The following is a 12,642-nucleotide window of genomic DNA, read 5'->3' on the forward strand; positions in this document are numbered from 1 at the left end:
GGAGCTGTAGTTCGCTATGGGTGCTGAGAAGTGTTAGGAGACCCCTTTATTCCCCTACAACTCCCAGGATTCCCTGGGAAAATGGACGGATTGTTAAACTGCTCTGAGAGGTCTGGAATGATTCCATTACAGTGGTACCTCTGGTTATGTACTTAATTCGTTCCGGAGGTCCATTCTTAACCTGAAACTGTTCTTAACCTGAAGCACCACTTTAGCTAATAGGGCCTCCCACTGCCACTGCGCAATTTCTGTTCTCATCCTGAAGCAAAGTTCTTAACCCGAGGTACTATTTCTGGGTTAGTGGAGTCTGTAACCTTAAGTGTCTGTAACCTGAAGTGTATGTAACCCGAGGTACCACTGTATTTTTCAAGAGGAGTGCCATAGCTCAGTGGCAGAGCAGCTGCCTTGAATTCAGAAAGTTCCATGTTCAGTCCCTGCTGGCATCTCCTGGTAGGGTTGAGAGAGACTCGGGGACAAGACTAAGTGAGATGGTCTGTGAAATATACTCAGAGTCGAGTGTGAATTTCATGCTATTTATTCAGCTTATAGTAGCAACGAATGAAACTTTCCCCAAAACATCTAGCTATATATACATTAGGGACGCGGGTGGCGCTGTGGGTTAAACCACAGAGCCTAGGACCTGCCGATCAGAAGGTCGGCGGTTTGATTCCCCATGACGGGGTGAGCTCCCGTTGCTCGCTCCCTGCTCCTGCCAACCTAGCAGTTCGAAAGCACGTCAAAGTGCAAGTAGATAAATAGGTACCGCTTCTGCGGGAAGGTAAATGGCGTTTCCATGCGCTGCTCTGGTTCTCCAGAAGCGGCTTGGTCATGCTGGCCACATGACCCGGAAGTTGTGCGCTGGCTCCCTCGGCCAGTAAAGCTAGATGAGCGCCGCAACCCCAGAGTCGGCCACGACTGGACCTAATGGTCAGGGGTCCCTTTACCTTTATCTTTATCCAATTCCTCATGTAGAAATTAATCAGGGCTTTCGTCTGCGTGTCTCCTAAAATATGCATTTTTTGTATACTATTTTGCAAATCTCAGTGAGAGTCGGGAGTCCAAAACCAACTTGCAGAGGTCCCTCTAAAGTCCTGTTTTTCTTTCTTTGCTTGAACACACACACACAAACACACGTGCCGTTTTTAGAAAAGAGCTCTATCCAAGGATGGCTCATGGTGCAGAATTGAACCATCTTCCCACAAAACTGACCAGTTTGGAGCTTTCTGCACCCCCTGCCTTTCAACCGGTTCTTTTCATTGCTTGGAAAGTAGCCCCTTTGCGCTGCCCCTGGGAGAGGACCTTTGTGGTCGGTCGGATCTAAGAAGACCTTTCCTGGCCCCAGACTGACGATGGGAAAGTTAGAGGCATAAACATTCTCACTCCCCCTCAGCTTAAAAAATGAGCATCTTTATCAGGTCTTCTTTTTTGTCTCTGTCAGCAGATGATCGAGACTCACTAGAAAATTGTGGTTTAAAGGCAGCAAACGGGATGGACAGATCCTTTGCTTTCAAAAAGTAAAAGCTTTCCCCCTGTATGGCAGCCCTAGGGGAGATGGAAGAAGGTCTCTTGCCTTGCCAAAGAAATCTTCTTCTTCTTCTTTGGCGTTCACTCATAGCCGAGTAAGATTGTCTTCCATAATCACGGTTTTAACAGAGTCCGTAAGTGACTGTGGAGGCCAATTCTGGATCCCCACATCCTTCCACAGTGGGGACATTGGTTTCCGGGCAGGAATTGATCACGGTGTGGATTTGCCAAGTGTGCCTTCCTCTTAGCACGTTTCTCCCTTGCGTCCTGAGTTCATAGAATAGAATCATAGAATCATAGAATCATAGAATCATAGAATCATAGAGTTGGAAGAGACCACCAGGGCCATCGAGTCCAACCCCCTGCCAAGCAGGAAACACCATCAGAGCACTCCTGACATATGGTTGTCAAGCCTCTGCTTAAAGACCTCCAAAGAAGACCACCACACTCCTTGGCAGCAAATTCCACTGTCGAACAGCTCTTACTGTCAGGAAGTTCTTCCTAATGTTTAGGTGGAATCTTCTTTCTTGTAGTTTGGATCCATTGCTCCGTGTCCGCTTCTCTGGAGCAGCAGAAAACAACCCTTCTCCCTCCTCTATGTGACATCCTTTTATATATTTGAACATGGCTATCATATCACCCCTTAACCTCCTCTTCTCCAGGCTGAACATGCCCAGCTCCCTTAGCCGTTCCTCATAGGGCATCGTTTCCAGGCCTTTGACCATTTTGGTTGCCCTCCTCTGGCCACGTTCCAGTTTGTCAGTGTCCTTCTTGAACTGTGGTGCCCAGAACTGGACACAGTACTCCAGGTGAGGTCTGACCAGAGCAGAATACAGTGGCACTATTACTTCCCTTGATCTAGATGCTACACTCCTATTGATGCAGCCCAGAATTGCATTGGCTTTTTTAGCTGCCGCGTCACACTGTTGGTTCATGTCAAGTTTGTGGTCAACCAAGACTCCTAGATCCTTTTCACATGTACTGCTCTCAAGCCAGGTGTCACCCATCTTGTATTTGTGCCTTTCTTTTTTTTTTGCCCAAGTGCAATACTTTACATTTCTCCCTGTTCGAGTGTCTTCAAAGCTCACGACACCTTTGGTCAAGGCTGTTCTCTCGGAGGTCATTTCCCTGAAGTGTCATGGGGATGCTTTGCTGCCCAGAGGAACTTGGGGCGATTCCAACAACTGCAAAACTTGATGTTCCTGGTCTTTTCTGGTGCAAAGATCAACGCCAACCCTGCCCGAGGGTCTCTCATGGGCATCTATCTGGGTGGTCATTGCGAGAACAGAATGCTGCAGTGATCATGGAGCCCAAGAAAGTAAAATCTCTCACTGCCTCCATTTCTTCCCCTTCTATTTGCCAGGAGTTGATGGGCCCAGTGGCCACGATCTTAGTTTTTTTTATGTTGAGCTTCAGACCATATTTTGCGCTCTCCTCTTTCACCCTCATTAAAAGGTTCTTTAATTCCTCCTCACTTTCTGCCATCAAGGTTGTGTCATCTGCATATCTAAGGTTGTTGATATTTCTTCTGGCAATCTTAATTCTTGCCTATCACTCTGTAAATAAAGTTTAAACACAGTGTTCTCCAGTGGTTTGCAAAGGGGGCAATAGCGCCCCCTAGGGGCCAGTGCGAATACCTGGCAGGTGGCCTCTAGGAGGCTAGGAGGTGGAAATGACAGCAAGACCTCAGAAAGCTGGTATTCCAGTTTTGTTGAATTAATTAATTAAATTACATAGCTTTGATTGGAGTTTGAATGAGTGTGAAATTAAGTGCTACAGCTTTGAATTTTATTGTGCTATCATCTTCCTTTTTTAAAAAAATCACTTTTATTTGATTTTACAGATATAAAGTTATAACAGTACCAAATACAGTGGTACCTCGGGTTACATACACTTCAGGTTACAGACCCCGCTAACCCAGAAATAGTACTTTGCTTCAGGATGAGAACAGAAATCGTGCAGTGGCAGCGGGAGGCCCCATTAGCTAAAGTGGTGCTTCAGGTTAAGAACAGTTTCAGGTTAAGTACAGACCTCCGGAACGAATTAAGTACTTAACCCGAGGTACCACTGTACATATCTATATATAGAGATTTATCTGAATTTTGAGACTTCCCACAATTCCCTCCATGGGTCCTATTGTAAACATTTTCAGCTGCATATCATTTTATAATATATATTTTGTATCTGTCCATATTGTCCATATTATTTCTTATGTTACAACCCTGCTAATGTTTTCATCTGCTTGCAGTGGTCTCCTAAATAAATTATAATTTTTCCCATTCTTTCTTGAAGTTTTTGTCGTCTTGGTGCCTGAGCTTTCCGGTCAATTTTGCCATTTTGGCTTAATCCAATATCTTGGTTTGCCATTACAGGTAGGTAGCTGTGTTGGTCTGCTGTAGTCGAAACAAAATTAAAAAAATCCTTCCAGTAGCACCTTAGAGACCAGCTAAGCTTCTTATTGGTACGTGTGCATGCACACGAAAGCTCATACCGATAACAAATTTAGTTGGTCCCTAAGGTGCTACTGAAAGGAATTTTTTAACTTTATCTTGGTTTGCAATTCCTCTCTGGTAGGGACTCCTTCTTCTTTCCAAATAATAATAATAATAATAATAATAATAATAATAATAATAATTTATTATTTATACCCCGCCCATCTGGCTGGGCTTCCCCAGCCACTCTGGGCAGCTTCCAAAAAAATATTAAAATACCCTAATGCATCAAACATTAAAAGCTTCCCTAAACAGGGCTGCCTTCAGATGTCTTCTGAAAGTCTGGTAGTTGTTGTTCTCTTTGACATCTGGTGGGAGGGCGTTCCACAGGATGGGTGCCACTACCGAGAAGGCCCTCTGCCTCGTTCCCTGTAACTTGCCTTCTCGCAGCGAGGGAACCTCCAGAAGGCCCTCGGCACTGGACCTCATCCGTGCTGCATACATAAAAAGTCTTTTCTGCTCCTTTGGGTATGTCCAAAACAATTCCTAATAAAATAGTTTCTGGGTTGCTGTTTTTACAAAAGTTATTTTCAACATTTTTTCCATTTCATTATATATCATCTCCCAGAAAGCTTTTATTACCTTGCACGGCCACCACATGTGATAAAAGGTACCTTCTTTCTTTTTACATTTCCAGCAGGTATTTGTACTTGTTTTGTTGATGAAAGCACATGTTTTATATTCATTTTATATGTGCTATCATCTTCCTTAGTGGGCCATGTATACCGCTACTCTGAATAATGCTCCCTCTTTGCAGGCAGATGCGCTGCATGCAAAGGGGAGAAGCTACTGCACGCTTCCCCAACCTGGTGCCCTCCAGATGTTTTGGATTACAGTTCCCAGCAGCCTCGGCATCGTGCGGCTGTGCTGCCCGGGGCTTATGGGAGTTGCAGGCCAAGACTTCCGGAGAGCCCAAGGTTGGGGAAGTCTGAGTTTACCACAGTGCCTTGGGGCCAGACTGAGCCTCGCTCTGAAGTCTAAGGAATATATTTCTTTATCTCCTGGGAGGATACTGTTGCCATAACCCATCACGGAATGCGTATTACTGCACAATAATAAATAACAGGAAATGTCCCACAACAACCCAATTTAAACCGCTGCTGGTTCCATGGCAATGGTGGATTTGTGGAACTAACAAATAAATAACAAATAAGCATTAGGAGCTGAGCGGAAGGCAGTCGTATGTCCTTCTGCTCCCCCTTCTGCCGATTTTCTGTCAGTCATAGAATCGCAGAATCATAGAATTGTAGAGGTGGGAGGGATCTTCAAGGGTCAACTAGTTCAACCTAATAATAATAATAATAATAATATTTATACCCTGCCTAGGAAACCCAGCCACTCTGGGCAGCTCCCAACAGAATATTAAAAGTAAAGGTAAAGGGACCCCTGACCATTAGGTCCAGTCATGACCGACTCTGGGGTTGCGGCGCTATTGGCCAAGGGAGCTGGCATTTGTCGGCAGACAACTTCCGGGTCATGTGCCAGCATGATTAAGCCACGTCTGGCGAACCAGAGCAGCACATGGAAACGCCGTTTACCTTCCCGCCGGAGCGGTACCTATTTATCAACTTGCACTTTGACGTGCTTTCGAACTGTTAGGTTGGCAGGAGCAGGGACCGAGCGACGGGAGCTCAGCCCGTCGCAGGGATTCGAACTGCCGACCTTCTGATCAGCAAGTCCTAGGCTCTGTGGTTTAACCCACAGCGCCACCCACATCCCATAACAGAATATTAAAAACACAATAAAACACCAAACATAAAAAACCTCCCTAAACAGGGCTGCCTTCAGATGTCTTCTAAAAGTCAGACAGTTGTTTATTTCCTTGACATCTGATGCAGGAATCACAGCTAAAGAGATCCTTGACAGGTGCCCATCCAATCTCTGCTTTAAAACCTCCAAATCTCTGCTTTAAAACCTACCTTCTGAAGGAGACTGTCTTCATTCTAAGGGAGCCCCAACTCCAAGTAATAGTCAGGGGTCCCTGCAGCTCCCCATCACTTCTCGAATGGAGTGTGCATAACAGTTTTATAACTCTGGTGAGCACACAACTTGCACTGCTTTGCCTCTCCATATATATCAAGTTGTTGCAATGTGACATGTAGCAATATTCTGTCCTCCAGGTGCTGTTTGGGCACATATGAGGAGGCCTTGGACTGTCCCCTCTCCAGGAAACGTTTCTTGGCTCAACTGTCACAACATTTCCCCTGCCAGATGACACACTGGAAGCAGCTTCCAGGGATCTGGAGGGAGCCCTGTGGCCGCAAAGCCATTCCCAACATGTGGATAGTCTTCTTGCCTTCCCAGTTGCATTGAAACAACAAAAAGGGATGATTTGGAAAGCAAACAACTAATCCCCCTATCCTTCTAGAAAAAACTTTTCAGACAAACTGCCCTGGTGAAATTCATTGAAAAACACACCTCTTTATCCTTAGCAGAGAACAATAGTTACAGATGCTTCAGGTTGTGTTTTTTCAGTTTACGGACCTGCCAAAACCTGGAAGTACCAGAACGGGTTACTTCTGGGTTTCAGGGGTTGCGCATGCACAGAAGCGCTAGATCGTGCTTTGCGCATGTGCAGAAGTGCCAAATCGCAACATGTGCAGAAGCACCACTGCGGGTTGCGAACGCTGCAGGTTGCGAACCTGCATCCTGCACGGGTCATGTTCGCAACCCGAGCGTCCACTGTACAGAGGTTTCTTCCTATATACATAAAACGTAAGGGCGTCGTCAAGCTGCAGTTGGCATGGTTGCCCTCCAAGCCAAAGGCAGAAAGCCCAGCCAGCAGCCAAACGAAGCCTCAAGGAAAACCACCGTCACCTCTCCGCGGGGAAGCGCTGAGCAAAGGCTAGTCCTCAGGCAACGTGGCTGATTTGATGGGCACAAGGCATGCAAGCTCCACCCCCCAGTCGTTCTCAGACTCCTTATTGGGTGAGCAACGCAGCCAAGCAACACAGTTGGAGCCTCCCTCCTCCCTGGCCGGCAGGGAGGGAGGGAGGGAGAGGAGCTACTTCCTTTGAAACCCGGGAAATTTAAGGGACATCATCAATAAGGGACAGCAGCGGGACACGGCGCTGGGATAAGGGACTGTCCCGCCAAATAAGGGACGCTTGACAGCTATGGCCATCATCATCATCTAAATGAGCTGGACTAAAAGAGCCATTGGCTTGACCCAGCAAGCTCTTGGTATGTTCTTATGAAATGTCACCAGGTTAACAAAGTCTGCACTAACGGATCTGCTATTGAATCTATTCATTCAGGGAATTCTTCCTGGTTTAGAGGGTTGGGTGTGGTTCTTTTCTTTTCGTTGTTGCTGCTGACATTGCATTTACTTGACACTTGTGCCAAAGCAAGTCCCAAGAGCATTTTGCATGACAATATCACCAGAGTGTAAACAGCACCACCTAGAGATGGGCTGATCTCCATGTCACCAAGCCAGTTCTGAGAAAGGAGCTGGAGGCACAGATTGTAGACGTGGATAGCGAATGACAGCATGAGCTGGGCTGTGACCCAGGGGGGTAAAGGTAAAGGGACCCCTGACCATTAGGTCCAGTCGTGGCCGACTCTGGGGTTGCGACGCTCATCTCGCTTTATTGGCCGAGGGAGCCAGCATACAGCTTCTGGGTCATGTGACCAGCATGACTAAGCCGCTTCTGGTAAACCAGAGCAGCGCACGGAAACGCCGTTTACCTTTCCGCCGGAACAGTACCTACTTATCTACTTGCACTGGCGTGCTTTCGAACTGCTAGGTTGGCAGGAACTGGGACCGAGCAACGGGAGCTCACCCCATCGCGGGGATTCGAACCACCGACCTTCTTATTGGCAAGTCCTAGGCTCTGTGGTTTAACCCACAGCGCCACCCGCATCCCGTGACCCAGGGAGACCCATGTTCAAATCCTTGTTCGCCCATGAAGCTACTCTGCAGGGCTGTTGTCAGGATGTTGTGGGATTTTCCCCAGAGGTCCTTAAAAAGACAAGCGCAAAGGCATCTTTCTGGTCAATTTCAAGATGAATGGGGAGATGACGTTCTTCTCACCGTTTGAGGGAGCTCCTCAAGCAGTGAAACGCAAAGGATGGTCAATGCAGCCTGACATCAAAGGCCATTTCCTGCAATCCGGAAGAGGCAGAAAGTTGCAAGAGACGCATTTGGGCCGATGTGGTTTGAGTTAATGTAAACTTCCTTCCCTACAGAATCTCATGGTATTTCCTGATTCCTACACAGACCCACGCTCACCCCACCCCACCCTGGTGTGATTCCCACAGTTTATTTTTCCCTAAGGGAATTTTGCTCTATGGAAAATCCTGGCACGTCAAATTCCGTCCTGGATTTTTGCACGATTGTTATCTTTTAAATACTTGCTGTTGCAGATTGAATCTCACCACTTCCTCTCAGAAATAATATCTTAGGCTTTTTTCCTTCCAAACCCCCCCCCCCCCAAAATGAAAATGGTAACCTAGGATGAGGAATGAACAAGGTAGTTTTGTTGGAATCGAGCAGTTTTATATATTTGTATTTCACCACATTTATATACTGCTTGACTGAAATAAAACATCTACGTGCTTAACAAAAAATAAAACATCAAAACATCAAAAATATCAATAGAAGATGGTTAAAACCTATTTTAAAACATTAAATATATACAGGCGAAACTCGGAAAATTAGAACATCGTGGAAAAGTTCATTTATTTCAGTAATTCAACTTAAAAGATGAAACTAATATATGAGATAGACTCATGACGTGCAAAGCGAGATATGTCAAGCCTTGATTTGTTATAAGTTTGATGATCATGGCGTGCAGCTGATGAAAACCCCAAATTAACAATCTCAAAAAATTAGAATATTAAATGAAATCAGCAAAACAAGGATTGCAAATAGAGCAATATTGGACCTCTGAGAAGTAGAAGCATGCCCAAACCAAGTACTGAGTACATATGCATTTTCTGAGATTGTTAATTTGGGGTTTTCATAAACTGTATGCCATGATCATCACAATTATAAGGCTTGACGTATCTCACTTTGCATGCCATGAGTCTATCTCATATATTAGTTTCACCTTTTAAGTTGAATTACTGAAATAAATAAACTTTTCCACGATATTCTAATTTTCCGAGTTTCACCTATATATTTTTTTAATGAAGCAGTACAAGGAGTCATCCAACCGCCGTAGGGACTCTGCTCCAGATTTGTGTAGGGTTTACTCCTGAGCCTTTTCTTCTCCCAAAAATATCCCACAAGGTAGCAGAGGTTTCGGATCAGCGCATTCCTTCTCCTAGATGGGCTCCCTTCTCAGGTGGACAAGCCCCATCTGCCCCCTGTTTCCTTCTACAGCATTAAAAGATAGATTTATTAGAAGTTTGGAACGGGTCTTATGTGGCACCTCTAGCTGTGCCACTTCGGCAGATCAAAGTGGCCACGTGGTGCCACGTGGGGTCAGGTGATCTGCAAGCAAACCGGTCCCAAGATGCTAAGGGCTTTATATACGAAGAGCATCATCAGGGATGATGGGAGCTGGCTTGATCCAGCAGCCTCTTTTTACATCCTGCGTTCTTCAGATTTCCCCCGAGGCTCGCAGAAGTCTTTTGCATTCAAGGAAATCAGTCGCAGGGGGGAAATATGTGACAGATGAAGTGAGACAAAGCCGCAAAGTATCCGAACTCCAGACGCCCGTCTCCAAAACAGAACACAAACAGAGCTGATGGGAATGACATTTCCGCCAAAACCAAACTTGCGAAATTGGGTGTGCTTCGTACGTCCAAAAGACTGGTTTCCAGAACATCCAAGAGTCATTCCTTCTCTTCTGCTTCGGGTGGCTATCCTGGCTGGTGCTAAAGACTCTGACTCAGAAGGGAGCATTGCGATGGGTGGGGTACCAGCGACTAGGCTATCTCTGCTGTAAACAAAAATCTGCCCTTTTCCCCTTATGGGGTATCCAAGAGCCCATATAGGGTCCTTACGTAGGTTCCCTATTGGTAGGAGAAAATAACAGAGGCCAAGCAGAGAATATTGAGAAGCAAAGCAGCTAGTAAGTTTGATCCTTATTGATCTGTTGCAACAGGGTGCTCCCCTCACCTGCAGGAGAGGAGGAGGAACCAAGAACAATGGTGTGCAAGGTCTTATAAAGACTTTTGAAATTGCCACCCTGTAGAGCAAGACCACCCCTCCATACATCATACATACATCACAGAAAAGGCGGTCTACAGCAGAAATCTGAGTGTGTTGTTTATCTCGTCTGACAGGTTACCTGTTAATGCTTGATTGGATACCCTGGGGAGCCTGGCCAGTCTTTTATAATGATCTGTTCTGGAGTACCGTTCGCACCCTGAAGCAAACGCAACCCACGCAACCCACACCGCTGGAGTGGTACCTATTTATCTACTTCCACTTCGTGCTTTCAAACTGCTAGGTTGGCAGCAGCAGGGACCGAGCAACGGGAGCTCACCCTGTTGCGGGGATTTGAACCGCCGACCTTCTGATTGGCAAGTCCTAGGCTCTGTGGTTTAACCCACAGCACCACCTGCGTCCCTGGACAGCTAGACATCGATGGACAGCTGGACATTGAAAGGGCCCCATTACCTTCAGTAGATTAGGGCGGCACTGAACCGAAATCTGGCCCTGGATAAGGACCATATTAAGTCACCTGGGGCTGGAAGTCATTTTGGCTTGAATAGCAGGGTAGAAATGCTCTAAATCAGTGGCTTTCAACCAGTGGGCCGTGGCACCCTGGGGTGCCTTGAAGGATGGCCAGGGGTTATGCAGCCTTTGTCCCTCTTTCCCTCCCTACTCGGGTGCCCTCCTGCGTCTCTGCCCCCCAAAGGCTTGCATGGATGTTCGTTGCTGCAGGTTCTCCATCCCTGGGCTATTGGTTTCTGGAATGTCTTGAGAACTCCATAATATGAATTCTTTCCTCTTGCCGAGAGGGAAGCAGAGGAGGGAGCTGTGGTGACGCTGGCCATGGAAGTGATTCCCTGGGTGTGTCCCTCATAGGCACATGTGTGTCTGGGGGTTCCCCACACCAGAAGATGAGTCACCAAAGCACTGGAAGATGACTCACCAATACGGAGGAATTGCGAAAAACACCCAAATGACACGCTGGGGCTCAAGAAGGGGGAAAGTGTTTTCATTTTGAGTTTAGCGATGGCTCTTCTCCCACAAACAAGAAAGATGCCAATATTGGAGAAGGGAAATACTTTAAGCAGTTTTTTTAAAAAACTGTAACAGCCAGATGGGTGGGGTATAAATAAATTATTATTATTATTATTATTATTATTATTATTATTATTATTATTTGGGGCAGAGCTACTTGATTTTGGTTCCTCTGTAAAGTATCAGACACAATCATATTCATTACTATGACTTATTATTTTTAGTAGTAGTTGTAGTAGTAATAATAATAATAATAATAAAAATAATAAAATAATTTATTATTTATATCCCGTCCATCTGGCTGAGTTTCCCCAGCCACTCTGGGCGGTTCCCAATCAAGTGTTAAAAACAATACAGCATTAAATATTAAAAACTTCCCTAAACAGGGCTGCCTTCAGATGTCTTTTAAAGATAGGATAGGTAAAGGTAAAGGGACCCCTGATCATTAAGTCCAGTCGTGGCCGACTCTGGGGTTGCGGCGCTCATCTCGCTTTATTGGACGAGGGAGTTGGCGTACAGCTTCCGGGTCATGTGGCCAGCATGACTAAGCCGCTCCTGGCGAACCAGAGCAGCGCACGGAAACGCCGTTTACCTTCCCACCAGAGCGGTACCTATTTATCTACTTGCACTTTGAGGTGCTTTCGAACTGCTAGGTTGGCAGGAGCAGGGACCGAGCAACGGGAGCTCACCCCGTCGTGGGGATTCAAACTGCCGACCTTCTGATCGGCAAGTTCTAGGCTTTGTGGTTTAACCCACTGAGCCACCCGCATCCCAAAGATAGGATAGCTGCTAATAAATAATAAGAATATAATATTTATTCATTCCAAAAAATGGGTATACCGCTTGATTGGAATAAAAACCCCATTTGAAGCACTTTACAAAAAGAACAATACAGTTATTAGTAAAAACAATTAAAACTTTCAGAAAATTAAAATTAGTGTTTCACACCACAATATTATCCAAGCAGAATGAGATTTCAGGGGTTCCAGGTTCTGTGTCCTTGGAATGAGACAGAACTGAGACTGTGGTGTCTCAGGATCTACGCTTTATTTACACATATGCCTCAACGTCCCAGGAGGTCTTGCTTCTCCCATAGCCTTGGATCCCAGGAGAAATCAAGCATGGCTCCTCTCCCTCTGTGGTGTCATGGACGCTTTGACCAAGAAGATTCCTGCATTGCAGGGGGTTGGACTAGATGACCCTGGGTGTCCCTTCCAATTCTATGATTTCTATAAAACCAAAACACGCGTCAGCTTTCTAGGTATCTGGGTAGGCTTGTTTATCAAGAGGCAGGGAGTTCCAAAGTGTAGGAAGCACCGCACTAAAAGATATATAGTAAAACACAAACAAACACTACTTGGTTGTGCTTAAGATTAATCTCACAGATATAATGGAAAAATAACTAATTTTAGTAAATGAATACAGAATATTTGTCACTCAAGAGAAGCGTTGAAGCTGCAAAGAGATAGAGGGAAGTCAACTAAT

Source organism: Podarcis gaigeae (assembly GCF_964106915.1).
Source record: "Podarcis gaigeae genome assembly, chromosome: 1".
Classification (NCBI taxonomy): domain Eukaryota; kingdom Metazoa; phylum Chordata; class Lepidosauria; order Squamata; family Lacertidae; genus Podarcis; species Podarcis gaigeae.